Raw genomic sequence first — 17,567 nt, 5'->3', positions numbered from 1 at the left:
TTTAAATTTCAAATTTAAATTTTATTCATTAATTAAAATTTCTTTACAATAAAATCAGTTTATACATCAAACCAAAAAAAAGAACCAAAACCTAATTAACCAACCCTAAATAAACCAAAAAAAAATATAACCAAAAAATAACAAAACCTAATAAAATTTCTACAGCTCTACGTCTCTTTCTTCTTATTCGGCTTCACCTACACCACAACCGCCGCTAGCTTTCTCTGCGATCTCTGCCATCTCCGACTAGCTTTCTTCCATGGCTTGAGCTTCCTCGGCTTGGGACTTGGCAGCCTGTTCAGATTACCTGCAGAAAATATCAAAACAAAAGAAGACCATACGCATCAGATTGCAATGAAAGCTAGGAGCAAATTAAGCAAGAAACTCACATAGCTTTTCTTAATCAAAGTTGAAATCTTTTGCCAAATCAAAAAACACATCCTAATCAATCTTATAAATGATATTAAACTTCAGAGACAAAACAATCAAACCAACTCTGCTCGCAACCCATTTCGTGTACCAAAATCAGAGAGAGAGAGAGAGAGAGAGAGAGAGAGAGAGAGAGAGAGAGAGAGAGAGAGAGAGAGAGAGAGAGAGAGAGAGAGAGAGAGAGAGAGAGAGAGAGAGAGAGAGAGAGAGAGAGAGAGAGAGAGAGAGAGAGAGAGAGAGAGAGAGAGAGAGAGAGAGAGAGAGAGAGAGAGAGAGAGAGAGAGAGAGAGAGAGAGAAGAGAGAGAGAGAGAGAGAGAGAGAGAGAGAGAGAGAGAGAGAGAGAGAGAGAGAGAGAGAGAGAGAGAGAGAGAGAGAGAGAGAGAGATACATGGCAAAGAAAGGCTGAGACTTCCCCCTTTATTCGTCTCCGGTGAACTGAACCATCGAAGCCTCTTCCACCTTGCCACCGGCGCTGCTCCGCCATCTCTGTTTGTCACTCGCCATATCTGTTTGTCACTTGTCATCTCTGTTTGTGGCTCGAATCTGACTCGAGTCAAACGTTGTCAACGAAGCTTTCGTCATGGCCGAGTGAGAGAGATAGAGATAGAGAGACAGGTTTGTATCCAGACAGGTTGAATCGTAAGAGGCTGAAGACTTTGTGATTTTAGGTTTAACAATTCAAAGGATAGATGGAGAAGACGGTGGTTGAACAAAAAAAAGATGGAGAAGACTAAATCGTGAGAGAGAGAGAGAGAGAGAGAGAGAGAGAGAGAGAGAGAGAGAGAGAGAGAGAGAGAGAGAGAGAGAGAGAGAGAGAGAGAGAGAGAGAGAGAGAAGAGAGAGAGAGAGAGAGAGAGAGAGAGAGAGAGAGAGAGAGAGAGAGAGAGAGAGAGAGAGAGAGAGAGAGAGAGAGGGGGTTGAAAGGATAGATGGAGAAGATTGATCTTAGCCATAGGATCAAAAATAATCAATGGCCACAAATTGCAATCCTGATTTTTGATAGATTGACCAATAAGGAGAAAGTGAGAGGATTGATTGAGATTGATTTCTAGCCATTGGATTAAAGACAATCAAATGGTCAAAAATTAACCAGTCCAAAACTATTTAATAATTTTTTTAAAATTTATTGTTTAACTAAATTTATTTATACAAAATTAAATTAGATTCTGATTATGTTACATTTATTTTGTATTTAAAATTTAGAGTTAAAAAGTATGAGTTTAGAGTATATGTAATATCATTTAGGGTATATGATTTTGTGTTATGGTATACATTTAGAGTTTAGGGTTAGGGTTTAGAGTTTGTATAACTTGAGTTTTAAAATATACTTGGGTTTAAATTTATTGCCTCTATTCTATGTTTGTAAAGATTAAGTTTATTATTTTGTATGCAAAGTCTAAGTTTGTGGTATAGGGTAAGATTAAAAATTTAATTCATTATGATTTAGGGGTTGAGAGTTTTGAAAGTATAAGAGTTAGAGTTTTATATAAAATTTTGTGACTAAGGTTTAGATTTGAAGTTTGTTATATTTTAAAAATTTATATTAGAAATTTATATTTTGGTGGATGAATGGTTTATGTTTGAAGTTAGGAATTAGGGTATAGAATTGTATGGAGGATCTAAGGTTTACATTTAAGATTTTGAAAGGAGTTTTGAAAAAAAAATAGTTTTAAAGTTTAAATTTAAATTTTGGCTTTAAAATCTGAAAAAAAATAATTAGAGATTTTATTTAGTATTTTAGAATATCATTTAAGTTTGAATTTTATGGTTTAGGGTATTAGATTTAGGGCATTAGATGGATTCAGGTTGCATTAGCATATTTAAATCAAACTTTATTTTTATAAAAATTAAAAGTTCAAAATTTAGATTTTAGGATTATATTTAGGGTTTAGGGGTTAGAATATATTTGGAGATTAGGGGTTAAAAATAAGTCTAGCAAGTCATTTTGTTAAAATTATATATCCCTAAATTTATAAATAGAATTGATTAAAAATTATAATATATATTGCAATAAAATATGAAATTTATAGTTTTAGAGATTACAATTGGTTCCAATTTTATTTCCCTCCATAATATTTGGCTCCAAAAATTGGCTCCAATAATATTTTGAGTTTTAGCTCCAATTTATTTTTGGCCTCAATTTATCATTAATGTACAAAACACTAACAAGTCTCAACATTTAGAAAATAAAAAATAAAAACTCTCTCCCTCTCGAATCAAAGCATAAGAACGAAGTGAAGCATGTCTTTGTGGTCTTCTGCTTCCAGACTAACATGCTGCCAATAAAACAGACAAGAAACAGAGTAAAAAACATAAATTATAGCCAAGTAAAGACATAAAATTGTAACATAGAGCATAGAGGTGATAATCAAGGGAAATTAAGACCAACCTCGCCAGGATCTGTATGTGCAATAATAGTAGTCAACGGGTCATCTCTTTTAAATCGTTATTCTTCGTTTGGCATCACAGTGAGTAACAACATGTTGCCAAGAGCCAGAACCTAGAGTGAGACTTGTAAAGCTTGTTTTCTCTTTAACTTTTGTTCCCTGCAAAAAGGGAAACACCAAGTAGAACAATCAAAGGCAAAGAAGCCATGTTGAACCAAATCTCACAAAAGCCACCATACAGTGTGATTCTACAATAATACAGAATGTAAGAACAAAGCCAAACAATGTATCGATATGAAACATTCTCAGCATAACACATCACACACACAACTAACTAAGAACATAACCAGTTTCAGATGCAATGAAAAGACACAATGGACCAACTGCAAACTTTGTCTTCTCAACATAGCACAACACACACACTACTAACTAAGAACAGAAAAATGTTCCAACCAAGGATTTTAGATGTAACAAAGAGACACAATATATCAAACTGCAAACTTTGTCTTCTCAACGTCACACACGCACACACTACTAAGAACAGAACCCGTTTTCTACAACACTCCGACAAAGATCAAATTAGTTTTGATAAGTGAGCTGAAAAAAATATCAGATAACTAAAGATAATTATAAAAGTGAATCTCTCAATAGGATTGGGGAAAGAGAGAACCTTTCCGCCATGGCTCCCGGATTTGAGGCGAGCAGAGAAAGTGCCTGAGATGAAGAAGAAAAGGAGACGACTATAGAGGACGGGAGAGGTGATGAAGTAGGTTTCTGTTTAATACTATCCCTGAAGCAAATATGAATCATAAATCAAATCACGACTTAGGGTTCTTGCTCGAATCAGAGAGGGATTTATGGAGCCGACTACGGAAAGGAAACAGAGACAATGGCAAAGAGAGAGATAGAGAGATTACAACTGAGATACCCAGGAGATTTAACTCAGCTGGCCGTGAGTGACTAAGATCGGAGTGTTGTCCGGTGGAAGCCATGATCTCGTGAGAGATGGAGGAGAGATGGAGACGATGAGTTCGTCTGTGTGTGTGAGAGAGAGAGAGAGAATCTGAGAAATATTTAATTTGTTTGAGCCTTTTTTTTCTTTTTTTTTTGAACACCAGCCTTTTTTTCTAATTATCGGAGCTTATACATACCAAATTAATGCGGCTAAAAAAATTATTTTCCCGCGATACCAAACATAGCGTTTTCAATTTATAAACGCTATTAAAAAAGTCAGTATTGATATACAATAGCAGAAACATCAAAAACGCTATAGTCTGATGCTATTAATACTCATATTTCCTGTAGTGCTACTTTCAACTGGTAGGACGCATTTCTAAGGCGGGCCGCCTCCCTCTTTTCATCGAGTAGGTCTAGACTCAGGGACATTAGCTCGTTATTCTCCTCCTGGGAAAGGAATTCAGAGACCGTGGTCCTTATGTGCACCTCTGTGGGGATCACCGCATCAGTACCATAGACAAGGGAGAAGGGAGTCTCCTCGGTAGCCGTCTTCGGAGTTGTCCGATAGGCCCAAAGTACTCCGTGTAGCTCTTCTGCCCATCGCCCGTGGGCGTCTTCTAGGCGCTTCTTGAGCATGTTCACCACTGTTTTATTAGTGGATTCGGCTTGACCGTTAGATTGGGGGTGTCGTGGTGCTGAATATGAAAGCTTGATGTTCCAGTCCTTGCAGAACTTTCGGAAGTTGTAGATTGTGAACTGGGGTCCGTTGTCTGTGACGATCTCATGGGGAGTTCCGAAGCGTGTGATCACTTTAGTCCATAGGAATTTCCTGATTTAGAGATCCGTTATCTTGGCTAGTGCTTCAGCTTCTACCCACTTTGTGAAATAATCTGTCACGACTAGGAGAAAGATCTTTTGCCCCGGTGCGATAGGGAATTTCCCTACGATGTCCATGCCCCACTTTCGGAAGGTTGGAGACTGGTGCGTGCTTCTGGCATTGGCTACAGAGCTTGGCTTGTTTGAGGGAGTCCCTCGCCATGGTTGGCCAATAGTATCCTGCCCTTCTGGCTCTGAGTACCAGGCTCAGACCACTAGAATGGGAACCACACTCTCCCTCGTGAAGCTCTTCTAGTTGGTATCACTCAAATTACCCTAACAAGTGATCTTACTCTCTCAAATAAGAGGTTCGATTGTAGTACTTAGGGATCGAATCCACAGAGAGCTAGGGCACACACTAAACTATAGATATTAAGATTTAACTAGGCAAACAGTTATAAAGCAGTAAATATAAATGTAATGAAAGCAAAGTGAACAAGGCAGTTGTTCTTATGTAACCAAGAGTTGTTTGATGGAATGATGGTAGCTAGATCTAGGGTTTCTATTCAGGTTGGGATTATAATGATATAGATACTAAAATATGATATTATAGAAATCAACTATAAGAATAACATATCAACTCTCGTTGTATAGGTTATCTATTACTAGATCCAATGATCTCACCTGTCGGGATGATCAATTAGAAAGTGTCGATCGATGACTCTATAGGAGTATCGATCGATACACCTTTCGCTCCGTCGATCGATTCACCTGTCGGGATATCGATCGACGCGCTTCCAGTAAGCTTAAAGCGCGGGTTGAATATATGCTCACTAGGGTTTCTAAACCAGCTGTCGCTGTTATCTAGCAATCCTAAATCAGAGAAGACAAGTCAGATAAGAGACCAAGCTCTCGCTTGTGCCTAATGATTCTATGATCAAGTTCAAGTTAATTACTCAAGAACAAGCATTAAGAACAGTCTCAATGATTAATACCACAACTTAGCAATTCTATATTTGGGGCTAATCCCTTATAACCTATATGAACCCTAAACCTAACAGGTGGATCTACTCAGACATGATAATTGTCACAGAAATCATAGATGAGTAGATGAAATTGCAATAGAATAGATATAAAAACCAAAGGAGTTCCAAGAGGACTCTGAAGGAGTTCTTCTCTTCTCTCCTAAACTAAGAACAATGAATCAAAAGAAAGCGTAGAAAGCGTAGCCGTCAACAGTGGCTTAGAAGTAACATAAATAGGGTTTCTGGTCGTCAAGGGTATTTTGGTAACTTTGTGGTGACTCCTGGGCTTCAGTTGGTCATAAAATATACTCAGCCCAAATTCTGATGTCCCTGTCGATCGACATGCAGTGTGCTGTGTCGATCGACATACAATCCTCTTCTCGGCAGATTCCTCTCGCGAGGCAGATTGACCACTCTTCAGTAAAACAGGCATAACGTTCGATCTAACCGTTGGATTTATCTCAAACCGGTGGGATTGGAAAGCTAACTCAAAGCTCTAGGTTGTGTCCAAATATGGGCTAAATCCAATGGTAGGAAGGTCTCCATCGAGAGCTAGACATCTGAAGCGTCTGTGCAGTTCTGCACTGCAAAAGACTCCAAAAGGCACCAAAATCACCATATATCTCCAAATCGTCCCTGAACCTATAAATACTCTAAATAGACTCTAATACATAATAAATAATATATAAAACACTTATATACCATGGGTAAAAATGGGTAAAATCCATGGTATATCAACTCCCCCAGACTTACCCTTTTGCTTGTCCTCAAGCAGAACAACCAGGCAGTCTCTCTGAAAGAGGTTTGAAAACAGCAGGGACTCAAAAGATTTTAGAAACTCAGTTCATCATCTCTTTAGTAGTGCAAACCAAATCATTAAATATCCTAACCTTAGAAGCACATTATACCATATCCTAGTATAGCAACCAAATTCCACTAGTTCCACAACTTAACAGATCATGTCTGACAATTGTGGGAACCGAAATTCGCACTGTCGATTTTAGTTAAGTTAATCGAAGGAAAACTAAGTAAACCTAGTTTTCCCTGAAGGCTCGGATTCTCTGCGATAACCAAACGAAATTGATAGAATAAAGCAACGTAGCGGAAAAATTGCACTAAGGCGTTTTATTGAATAGATGGTACAATATTCTTCCGAAAAAGGGAAGTAGAGAAACGCTGAAGCGAAAAACGACGGAAATAAATGAGACAAAACGTTCTAAGCTTTGCTCCGCTAGTCTAACTCCTAAGTCCTAAGCTAGCAGGAATTCTCTAAGTCCCTAAGTTTCGGATTTGCTCTCTCTCTGAGATTTTTTGCTCTGCCTTTCCTTCTCTCCCAAAGCTCCTTTATATACTACTTCTTATGACGGTCTATTCTCCTTTCTGGGCCGCAAGGCGGGCTTTTTTCCATTTTCGTCGGCCTCCATGTTTATCGGGAAACTTGACATTTATCTTCGGGAAACTTGACATTTATCCTTCCAGAAATTTAGCATTTATCTTGTTACGCAAAGATAAACGTAAATCATCGTATCCATCTCAGATAATCGTAAACGGACTGTCCGATCGCGTTTGGTCCCTTTCGGGCCGTGTCTAGGACTTCCGTTGTTTTCTACGATTTCTTCGGAAGATCTTCAATCCTTCGTAGAGTTGAGATGAGTGGTGTCTCAAGATAACCATCACTGTTTCGCACGAAGAATTTAAGATCTTCCTCCCCGTTGATATCTTACGAGTTTCCGAAGTGTTTCCGACGATCTTAGTTTGGAGTAAGAGCGGGAGTTTTGTACGCGGAATCTCGATGATTCGTCCTGCGAGGACTTGGGAAAGACTCGAAGTACAGACTTCAGATTGCCGGGGACTGGGATTCGTGTACCGAAGATTGTTATCCGAAGACCCAAGCCAGCACGGGGCTAGCCGCCCGGCGACCACGGCCAGCACGGGCGCTAGCCGCCGGCGGCCACGGCCAGCACGGGGCTAGCCGTCCGGCGGCCATGGCCAGCACATGGCGCTAGCCGCCGGCGGCCACGGCCAGCACGGGGCTAGCCGCCAGGCGGCCATGGCCAGCACGGGCGCTAGCCGCCGACGGCCACGACCAGCACGGGGCTAGCCGCCCGGCGGCCACGGCCAGCACGGGCGCTAGCCGCCGGCGGCAACGGCCAGCACGGGGCTAGCCGCCCGGCGGCCACGGCCAGCACGGGTGCTAGCCGCCGCCGGCCACGGCCAAGGCCGGGGTCGGCTGCTCGGTTCCTTTGGTTTACGAGTGTTCGTGTTCGTTTTCTGGAAGGTTTTTCGTATGACAAATAGACTTAGCCGTTGATTTCGAGATAACCGTTTTTGACCCCAACAGTTAGCCCCCCAGCATGCAAGATGCGGGAGCGATTTTGTGTGCGAAAGATTTGAAAATCGAAATTTTCGGCTAGGAATATTTTATTCCGAAAAACTCTACCACCTTTGATTTCTTATAAGTAGCACTCCATCTCCCTCTCATTTTTCACTCACTCTCCTTTTCTCAAATTTCAGAAAACATGGCTTCCTCTCCAAATGAAAAGAAGGATTCCGATGTCGAAATGAGTGAAGCTAACCAAGCCTCGCCGGCACAGGACGCTCCTTGATGTGGTCATCAAACCAGTGGTTGAACCAGAGGTCAACCAAGCAGTCCAAACCGGCCACTTTGGAGGTACCAGCAACATAGGTCCAGTCCACGGCGTATATCTCGACAACCAAAAGGAGTTTTGGAGTGAAACAAATTTTAATGGATTCTACACTCAAGACGGAGTCCAGCCCAATTGGAATAACCAGAAAAGCTTACCGGACCAAGGAGTTATGAATTTTACAAACCGGAGGTTCCCCAGCCCATCCATCTGCGAGTACCCGACTTTTGAAGGAGATTCAAGCCCAATGAAGGAGCGGCCTGAACCAAAGCCGATCATTGGATTCAAGAGGAGTCTCTCATCTTTCCAGGAAGCCCAATATCAGGAGAAATGGCCACGGAATTATGAAGTTATGCCCAATTTGCCAGAACCGGTCAAACCAGTTCTACACTTGCCTCAATTGGAAGCTAACCGGTTCAATCAGCTTCAAACCAGACATTGGCGTCCAGGAGATCATTCCAACCAATCAGGAGGTATTGAAGAAGTCCTTAGCTACACCAGAGCCCAGGAGATCAGTTGGTTCAATGAAGAGTCACTTAAATCAAACCGGAGCTATTTATGGAAAGATTGGACAATCTATCGGTTTGATCATTTCCAACCAATTCCAATCCGACCAGAAGACATCAGGACTGAACCAGGACGTCCAGGGGACATTATAGGAGTTCAAGAAGAGTTCCATGAGTTCATACCTTGCACCAGCCCCCATTGGATCAGGAGGATCCACACTTACACCAAAACTGCATTATTTGGAGATTCTTGCAATAAAGCTCCAACAGCTATTTCTCTTCAGATCAGGCACGACTTCAGCTCATTCCAGACAGTAAAGAAGGTCTCAAGAATGCTCACTTATCCCCTTAAACCATCCAGGTTCAAGAAGATATCAAGATACAAGATCATCTCTTTGAAGAAAGCACAAATCAAGCTAAAGGCTAGTTTCATGGAGCCATCAAAGCCTTTGCTTCCAAGATTTTTATTTCAAGTTTATTTCTTTCCTTTAGTCCATTTTAGACTGTTAGAGAGTTATTATGTCGAGCCTATATAAGCTCAGTCCCTTTCATCTTTGTAAACCACCCTTGAATTTTATGAATGAAAATGCAGTTTTTCTAGTTTTTTCTCAAAACTATTATCTAAGTCTTTTGAGTGTTGTGAGAAGCAGCTCTTGAGCAACCTGACTTATCAAAGCCTCCTTTCACAGAGCTTTGTGGCGTCCTCAATCCCCCCATCATTTCCATCTACTGATTTGCCTTGAGAGAGACTTCAGTCCAGCAAGCAAATCCCATATCTATCCATCTTCCATCCATTGATCTTGTTGAGAGTGACTTCAGTCCAGCAACAAAGATCCCATCTCCATCAATCTATCCCTTTTCTATTTGCTTTTATTCTTATTATCATTCTGATTCATATTCATATTTGCTTCTGTTTGCATCATAAATTTATAAAACTCATAAAAAGGTTCACTCTTTGTTTCAGGTACCAATCCGAACTATTGGACTAAACCTCAGTTCCATATTTCCGGACTGCCTGATCCTTGCCCACAACATTTTGGTATCAGAACTCAAAGCTCTTGAATCAGGTCCATTCTATCTTTGCATCATTCATTTGCTTGCATTTGTTTTCATCTTAAATAAATAAAAAAAAAAACAGTTTTTGCATTGTTCTTGTTCTTAAGAAAAGAAAAAAAAAACAAAAGAGAAAAAGTTTCTTGCATTTGATTCACGAAAAGAAAATAAAAAGTTGTGTTTGATTCAGTTTGCATTGCATTTAGTTTCGAAATTTAGTTTCCCTTTTATTTGTTTCCATTTTTAAAAAGTCAAAAAAAAATCTGCATTCCATATTTGTTTCTTGTTTGAATCTTGCATTAAAAAAAAAAGGTATATCATTTTAATTTCCTGCATATCATATCTGTTTCATAAGTTTGTTATTTGCATTCAAAAAAAAAAATCATTTCATCATAGTTTATCTCATTTGTTGCATTCAAAAAAAAAAAATCTTTGTTAGCTTTGCATTTCATATCTCTCCTTTCCATAGTGTTTATTATCATTTCATATTGTTTTATTTCGTGCTTGCATCAGAAAAAAAAATAAAAAGTTTTAAAGCATAGTTCATATCATTTGCATATTTGGTTTTTTTAATTGTTGCATCTTAAAAGAAAATTCAAAAAAAAAATCAGCATTAATTTGGTTTGCATATTTCCTTTCATTGTGTTTATTAGCATTCCATATTTGTTTTAATTTCGAGCTTGCATCCAGAAAACCAAAAGAAAAATCATTTTGCATATTTTATTTAATTTCGGTTTACATTGCCATATTTTTCTCGGTTTAGTTTTAGTTAGCTTGCATTTATTTTATTTTGGTTCAACCAGAACTTCCCTATTCTTCACTTGATCTTTGAGAGTGTTTCAGGAAGCCATGGTAGGAGAAACACACAGCCAAAGTCAGATGGCAAAGAAGAACCAACATTTGACAGCTTTGCAAGAGGTTGAACAGATTACTCAGTTGAGGAAAAGAAGAAAGGCACAAGGCCAACGTCCACAGCCAGGAGAAAGAAGATTTGGAGATGCACCAGAGGCTGTCTATGTCGAGCCCAAGCCACCAGATCCTTCAAGGATCAATCAAACTCTAACTTCTAAAACCCATAACCATCATGTTGTTAATTCTCGGTTTGAATATAACTCTTTTGCTGATAAAGTTGAACTCTTTAATTTTTCAGAAAAAGATGTTATCTTAGATGGGAGAGGAACCTTGATGAATGGTTTCACTACAACAACATCCTGAAGGAAGAAAGGCTAGCTTATGCCATTGATCATCTAAAAAGAGATGCCTTTAAATGGTGGGTTCAAGAAGTAGATGATAGATGGTTTTACAAGGAGCCAACTATCAAAACGTGGGGAGCACTTAAGAAAGCCATGAGATATGAGTTTGCACCAGGTTATACAGGATCTCAGATCAAGGAGCAGTACCCAAGGAGGTATCCAACTCATGGTTCCCAAGAAGCAAGAGAAGCTGTCCAAATAGAGGGTCAAGGAAGCTTGCCTCAACAAACCAACTTTCAGCCAAACCAGGGGCACGCCATTGTCCATTGCTTAGGCCAGAAAAGTAACATCCTAAAGGTTATGGAGGTGAGTAAAAACGTCAGCCAAGACACCTTGAGCAGACCCAAAGAAAAGCTTAACAAACCAGTACTTCAAGCAAAGGCTATGGTAAGTCCTATACTTGATAAATTGGTTTATATATAATCTCCCACTGGTATGAGTCACTTGTCTTTGTCCAAGGATATTAAGACAGGTCTTGAGGTCCAGAAAGACATGACCCCCACACCCTTGTTGGAATCAAGAGTTGTCCATGATTTATTTCCAAGAAAAATGGAGATTCCAAACCAAAAGAAAGAAGAGGCATCAACCCAAGGTAAGTCTTCTAACTTTAAAAATTTAAAAGATCAGACATGTTATAGATGTCATAAAAGAGGACACTTTGCTGTGACTTGCCCCACTAAGCAAGCATTGATACAAACATCACTAGAAAAGAAAACAGATTTATCTATAAAAAGTGATAGTTTTATTCAATCTGATTTATTGGTTCAAAATTCTGGTATAATGCACTTGTTTTTGCCAAGGAATTTTGATCCAGGAATAACAAAAGAAAGAGAGCCTAGAGGAAGAGATCCCACGTCCCTAGTAAGGCACACCATCAGCATTACATGTGCAAAACAGAATGAAGGAGAAGCTGGCAACAAGGAGAAAATCATACTTCAACTTTTTGATGCAATCAAAGTAAGTATGAACTTTATATATTCTGTTTTTAAATCTTCAACCACAGATATAATGCATTTGTCTTTGCCAAGAAATTGTTTTTCAGATACAAGACAAGAAGGAGATCACACCAAACAAGATAAAAGGGTGCAAGAAAGGCAGCCATCAATCCAAAGCTGTCCAAAGAAGAATTTAATTCTTCATCATGCTGATGCACCTTTGGTAAATTCGACTATATCACATTCTGTTTATGAAACTCCAGTATCAGATATAATTCACTTTGTCTTTGTCCAGAATGTTGAGAATTTTTCAGGTTGCAAAGAAGAAAACTTAAAAGAAATCCCACCGGATAATCTTTTATTACTTGGAGAATCAGTCCCAAAGATGATCAACCATGAGGTTACCACTAGTGTGAAGTACCATCAACTCCAGAAGAGAAGAAATGACACTATCCAGGCCAGAGGCGTGATCATTTCCCATCTTTTTAAAGAAGAGCCACCAGATGCACAACCCATTACCAAACCAAAATTGTATCAAGGTAAGGTTCTAAACTCCCAAAAGAGAATGAAACCTGACTTGCTCTATTGTGGTGTATCAGGTTATCCAGTTTTGAGGTCAAAACCTTCACAAGGGGGAGGGGATGATGTGGTCATCAAACCAGTGGTTGAACCAGAGGTCAACCAAGCATTCCAAACCGGCCACTTTGGAGGTACCAGCGACATAGGTCCAGTCCACGGCGTATATCCCGACAACCAAAAGGAGTTTTGGAGTGAAATAAATTTTAATGGATTCTACACTCAAGACGGAGTCCAGCCCAATTGGAATAACCAGAAAATCTTACCGGACCAAGGAGTTATGAATTTTACAAACCGGAGGTTCCCCAGCCCATCCATCTGCGAGTACCCGACTTTTGAAGGAGATTCAAGCCCAATGAAGGAGCTGCCTGAACCAAAGCCGATCATAGGATTCAAGAGGAGTCTCTCATCTTTCCAGGAAGCCCAATATCAGGAGAAATGGCCACGGAATTATGAAGTTATGCCCAATTTGCCAGAACCGGTCAAACCAGTTCTACACTTGCCTCAATTGGAAGCTAACCGGTTCAATCAGCTTCAAACCAGACATTGGCGTCCAGGAGATCATTCCAACCAATCAGGAGGTATTGAAGAAGTCCTTAGCTACACCAGAGCCAGGAGATCAGTTGGTTCAATGAAGAGTCACTTAAATCAAACCGGAGCTATTTATGGAAATATTGGACAATCTATCGGTTTGATCATTTCCAACCAATTCCAATCCGACCAGAAGACATCAGGACTGAACCAGGACGTCCAGGGGACATTATAGGAGTTCAAGAAGAGTTCCATGAGTTCATACCTTGCACCAGCCCCCATTGGATCAGGAGGATCCACACTTACACCAAAACTGCCTTATTTGGAGATTCTTACAATAAAGCTCCAACAGCTATTTCTCTTCAGATCAGGCACGACTTCAGCTCATTCCAGACAGTAAAGAAGGTCTCAAGAATGCTCACTTATCCCCTTAAACCATCCAGGTTCAAGAAGATATCAAGATACAAGATCATCTCTTTGAAGAAAGCACAAATCAAGCTAAAGGCTAGTTTCATGGAGCCATCAAAGCCTTTGCTTCCAAGATTTTTATTTCAAGTTTATTTCTTTCCTTTAGTCCATTTTAGACTGTTAGAGAGTTATTATGTCGAGCCTATATAAGCTCAGTCCCTTTCATCTTTGTAAACCACCCTTGAATTTTATGAATGAAAATGCAGTTTTTCTAGTTTTTTCTCAAAACTATTATCTAAGTCTTTTGAGTGTTGTGAGAAGCAGCTCTTGAGCAACCTGACTTATCAAAGCCTCCTTTCACAGAGCTTTGTGGCGTCCTCAATCCCCCCATCATTTCCATCTACTGATTTGCCTTGAGAGAGACTTCAGTCCAGCAAGCAAATCCCATATCTATCCATCTTCCATCCATTGATCTTGTTGAGAGTGACTTCAGTCCAGCAACAAAGATCCCATCTCCATCAATCTATCCCTTTTCTATTTGCTTTTATTCTTATTATCATTCTGATTCATATTCATATTTGCTTCTGTTTGCATCATAAATTTATAAAACTCATAAAAAGGTTCACTCTTTGTTTCAGGTACCAATCCGAACTATTGGACTAAACCTCAGTTCCATATTTCCGGACTGCCTGATCCTTGCCCACAACACTCCTGCTCTTACGCAGACATTCGTCGAGGGGTTCAGTTCTTTTCAGGACAAGATGGAGCGACGCCGTGCTGAGATGGAGTCTAGCGTGGCAGGTCCTAGTGCTACTTCCGTGGCTCCGACTCTCGGATCCGACGTCACTTTAACTTTGGATCCCGCGGCCTTGGTTCTTGGACCCGACGTTACTCTAGTCCCAATCTCCACACTTCCAGCCTCTGGACCCGATGTCTCTTTGCCTACTGGAGAAATTGTCGTTCCGGAGCAAGCACCCGATGTCCAGGCTCGTCCGGAGGGTTCCCCTTTCGCACCGATAGTGGTTTCGGAGGATGCGGCAGAAGTCATGCCTCCTCCTCCAGAAAAGAAGAGGGAGATCGTCTTGGGACTTCCCGCGTCCAACGCTGTTCCACCATCGAGGGGACGTTCAAGAGTTGGGGCTGCCGGATCAGCGAAGAGGAAAAGGTGTACTAGGAGTGAGGAAGGCGAGGTTTCGGAGAGACTATCGCAGCATCGCTCCAAGGTATTTCGTGAAAACCTTCTTCCCTTTGCTATCCCCTTAATTCTCACATTCTCTCGTGTGATCAGTTTGTGTCGTTGATCGACGGGATGCTTGGTGATTGCGGACTGGAGGTTACACGTTTGTCCAAGGAGCTGGATTCGTCGCGGGAAACTCTGAAGCGTACCGAGGCTGTGCTTCAATCGATTGAGAGCACTCATGCTGCCCAGACGTCGACGCTCGAAGCTAGGATCAGCGATCTCGAGCGTGATCTGGGAAAGACTGTGAGCTCGCTGCTCAAGGCGAAGGAGGAGAAGAAGAGCAAGTCCTCGGAAGTTCGACGTCTTAAGAGGCGGATTCAGCGCTTTGAGGAGATGGGAACTTGCACTGCGGCGGAGCTTGCCGGCCCGTCATCCTCGGGTACCTTGGTCCCGGGCTCGGAAATTCCAGAGGTCCAGGATGCTGGAATTGTTTCGGACAAGGGTGGCAAGGAAGTCGGCGAGGGCGATGGCGAGGCTGTTCCTGCTTTGGGTGAGTCGGAGGATGAAGGCGGTGTCCTGGAGGACGCCTAGGTTGATCAATCCCTGAGGGGATTTTTATTTTGATTGTATTTCGGCCGTTGGTTGGCCATCATGTATGATTTCGGGACTGGCCGTTGGTGGCTTTGAATCCCTGCCCTTTTTAGGGCGTTGTGTTGAATTCGCGGTACGCGTTTATAAAATATTTGCGTTTAGAACTTCTGTTTGTCGAAGTTAGAGGGGCAGGGTGTGAGTTGTCGTCTCATTCCTGCGGTTTGTACAAAGCGAGATTTTCCTGCGGTTTACGATTTACGCGAAAATTCGTGGAAACGTACAGACTTGAGTGAAGAGACAAGTTTTGGGATCTCGCATCGTTGACGCTTTGCCTATGAGATGTTTAAGATACCAGCAAGGCTGGGTTTATGGCAAGACCTAGGTTTACTCTCAGACTGAGGCTGTGCGATGACAAATCGGCTTTCGTTTTGCCTGTTCGTGATTTTAACCTGATTCGTACCGTTTTAAAATCCGCGAAGTGGTATCGGCTTATATGATTTGTATGGGCACGAATCGAGCTACTTCCTTTACGAAGTGCTGAACCAAATTTGGATTTTTTGTATAGCGCGCTATGGGATCCTTGTCGGATGTAAAAGAGCCTACCCGTAGGTGGCTTGTCTGTTTAGGACGTTAGAGTTCATTTGTTGTGATCAGCAACAACGATATGATGCCGTTTAGAAGGTGTATGAAGGTTTTAATCGAAAAACGAATGTTCAGGCACGAAGCGACGTCTCGCCGTGCTTTGAAGTTTGTTTTTCTTATGCCATAGAGGACTTATGGGCTTTTTAGAAATCGCGGAATGTTTCCGGGCGATAGTTTTATGGTTTGTTTGATGGATACTGGATCCATTATTAAGGCCGTCAGGCGAATTGATTATCAGAAAGATTTCGAAAGTTCAGTTTTTTCGAAAATTGTGGGAGCGTGCGGGTGTACGCACCCCACTCCCCCCTTTTAAATCGGGGGGATGGCTGAACCCACCGGTTGGCGAGTTGCCTACGTACCTCTTTCGAGGATCAAGCCATCTCGTAGTTCTGTTGTCCACGTTTACAATCTAGTGGTAGTATTTCTTGAGATGCATCGCATTCCAAGTTCTCGGGATTTTTACGTCTTGCATGTTCGCGATTTGATACGAACATGGTCGGACGACTTTTATGATTTTGTATGGTCCTTCCCAGTTTGCTCCCAGTTTTCCTGCATTTCGTTCGGCAGTGTTTTGGAAGACTTTTCGCAAGACCAGATCACCCTCTTTGAATCTTCGATGACGCACGTTCGCGTTGTAGTATTTTGCGGCAGCCTGCTGGTAATTTTGAATTCGAATGAGGGCTTGGTCGCGACGTTCGTTGACGAGGTCAAGATTATCCAGCAGAATGGCATTGTTCAGGTCTTCCCGTTCGGGAAGAAATCTCCCCCGTACGCCGGGGAATTCTACTTCCGCCGGAATCATGCATTCTGCTCCGTAAACGAGAGCGAATGGAGTTTCCCCCGTTGCTCGTCTTGGAGTGGTTCGATGAGACCAAAGGACCCCTTCGAGTTCTTCTGCCCATCGTCCCTTTTTGGCTTCCAAGCGTTTTTTCAATCCGTCTAGGACGGTTTTGTTTATGGTTTCAGCCTGTCCGTTGCACTGCGGGTATCTGGGAGTAGACTTGTTAAGTCGTATTTTCCATTTTTCGCAGAATGCCTCGAATCGAGTGGAAATAAACTGAGACCCGTTGTCCGTTACGATTTCGTATGGGACACCGTGTCTGGTTATGATGTTTTTCCAGACGAAGTTCTCGACTTGCACGTCTTTGATACTTGCGTAGGATTCTGCTTCCACCCATTTCGAAAAGAAATCTGTGAGGACCAGCAGGAAACGTTTTTGTTTTGATTTGTGCAGCGGTCCGACGATGTCCATCGACCATCGCATGAAAGGGTACGGAGATGAGATAGAAGAGAGGATTTCAGCGGGCTGATGAATTGTCGGGGCGTGCCGCTGACACTTCTCGCACTTCCGAGCGAACTTCTCGCAATCCTTTATCATAGTTGGCCAGTAGAATCCGTGGCGTTTTATTTTTGTTGCGAGAGACCTTCCGCCGGAGTGGTTTCCGCACGATCCGGAATGAACCTCTTCCATGATTTTTCTCGCCTTTTCTCCTTCTACGATGTAGGCTTTGATAGGTTCTAACCACGGAGTGTCGCAGCCATAGTCTGTTTGGTCTGCGTCGTCTTCCGGTTGATCTTCGTTTTCTTCCGCGCCTTCGATATGTGTTCTGATCAGGTTGGCGATTACCGGCG

The 17,567-nt window shown here is 41.6% G+C and overlaps 2 long non-coding RNA genes across 2 annotated transcripts; both read right to left on the bottom strand.

The window, feature by feature from the left end:
* Nucleotides 1-1,202, bottom strand: LOC130497075 (uncharacterized). Its single transcript, XR_008936108.1, has 2 exons — nucleotides 819-1,202; nucleotides 1-307 (listed from the first exon to the last, which is right to left on the bottom strand). It is a non-coding gene; the product is annotated as an uncharacterized LOC130497075 (long non-coding RNA).
* Nucleotides 1,203-2,519: 1,317 nt separating this feature from the next.
* Nucleotides 2,520-3,901, bottom strand: LOC108813082 (uncharacterized). Its single transcript, XR_001943525.2, has 4 exons — nucleotides 3,735-3,901; nucleotides 3,488-3,607; nucleotides 2,820-2,976; nucleotides 2,520-2,706 (listed from the first exon to the last, which is right to left on the bottom strand). It is a non-coding gene; the product is annotated as an uncharacterized LOC108813082 (long non-coding RNA).
* Nucleotides 3,902-17,567: the final 13,666 nt, after the last annotated feature.

This window comes from Raphanus sativus, chromosome 6 (assembly GCF_000801105.2).
Source record: "Raphanus sativus cultivar WK10039 chromosome 6, ASM80110v3, whole genome shotgun sequence".
In the NCBI taxonomy this organism is placed as follows: Eukaryota; Viridiplantae; Streptophyta; class Magnoliopsida; order Brassicales; family Brassicaceae; genus Raphanus; species Raphanus sativus.
Note: the sequence above shows the minus strand (reverse complement) of the source record. Positions and strands in the feature narration are given on the sequence as shown.